Below are 1,755 nucleotides of genomic sequence, written 5' to 3' on the forward strand. Positions count from 1 at the left end.
ATTCTTTACATTAGGAAAGAGATGAAAGAGATATTGTTGGCTGAATGACAGTGTTGTTATGAGACAAAAAATGGGTTGAGTTATATTTTAGGATATTTATTTATAATTTATTTATTATTTTATTCTAAAACGATTTTTTCGGTTGAACCACGGTTGGACCGGTTAAATCACGGTTGGACCGATTAAACCAATAAACTAGTAAACCAGTAATTAAAACGATTCAAAGACCGGTCCGGTTCTCCTTGATTAAAATTTAGGAAAACTCAAGTAATAAATTTTTGTTATGACAAAACTCTCTCATCTTGAATTTAATACTCTTGATATATTTAGAAACAACTACTTAGCATAGATATTAGATGCCGAAATTCATCTTGATTCAATGGATATTAGAGATACCATTAGGGCTGAAAATAATGCATTCCAAAAGGATAAAGTTAAAGACATGATCTTCCTTCGTCATCATAATAAATATCTCACACTAAAAGATCCTATAGATCTGTGGAAGAACTTTAAAAAAAGGTATAATTATCAAAAGCTAGTGATACTTCCTCAACCCTAATATGAGTGGACACACTTGCGTCTATATGATTTTAAATTCATAAATGAATATAATTCAGCATGCTCCGAATTACCTCACAAATGAAATTATGTCGAAAAAAGATGACTGATAACGACATGTTAGAGAAAACTTTATCGACCTTCCATGTAGGGGTGGCAACATGCACCTTATCCACGGGTACCCAATCCGACCCTACTCGGTCGGTTAGGGTGCGGGTCGGGTAGGGTGCGGGTTGAACCTCAACTCTACCCGACCAACCTTCACCCTATATAAGTATATGTTATATACTTATATAAACATATGTTTCAAGTGGATGTTGAACTAAATACCTCTCACTAAATGTAAAAGATCTTTAACCACTAAAAGAAGATAATTAATTGATAATTTAATGTTTTTTATTTTACATAAAGTCAGTTCTATTTTGAATTATTATCAAGTTATATAATAATGTTGCATCTTTTTTGTAACTTGCGGGTTAAGAACGGGTAGAGTTAGGGTTAGGATTTAGATATTCTCAACCAGCGAATATGGTAGGGTCGAGTTTATATAAAAATCTCAACCCGCGGATAGGGTTAGGGTTGGCTCCAAACCCTACCCTACCCTACTTATTGCCACTCCTACTTTCATGCCTCGAATGTGCTCCTACAGCGGCAGTATCGAAAAAAGAAATTTAAAAGATATTCTGAGATAAATTCTTATCTTCTTGTTGCTAGACAAAACAATGAATTGCTTTTGAAAAATCATGAAGCGCGCCCCACTGGTGCCGCCCCATTTCTTGAAGCAAATGTGGCAAATTATAACCCTAGAAGAGGTAAATGGCAAGATTTTGGTAACAAGAAAAATTATGGGAAGAAGACAAATTATGTTCATAAGAAAAGATCTCACCAGAAGTGGGATAAAAAAAGAAATAATGGGCAAAATAAATCAACAAAGGATAAATATTTTCGTTGTGGTGGAAAGAGTCATTGGTCACGTATCTGTCATATCCCAAGGCACTGAGTTGATCTTTATCAAATATCTTTGAAAAAAGATGACAACGAAAAAGAGACAAATTTTGTTTCAAAGAATGTTATTGAAAATTATACCACTTATTATGAAGTATCTTATTTCTTTTAGGATCTTAAAGGAAATATTGACCATTTGATCAATGATGGAAAAGTTTAATATTTAAGTTCGTTAAGTATTTATGTAAATAG

This window comes from Arachis duranensis, chromosome 6 (assembly GCF_000817695.3).
Source record: "Arachis duranensis cultivar V14167 chromosome 6, aradu.V14167.gnm2.J7QH, whole genome shotgun sequence".
Taxonomy (NCBI): domain Eukaryota; kingdom Viridiplantae; phylum Streptophyta; class Magnoliopsida; order Fabales; family Fabaceae; genus Arachis; species Arachis duranensis.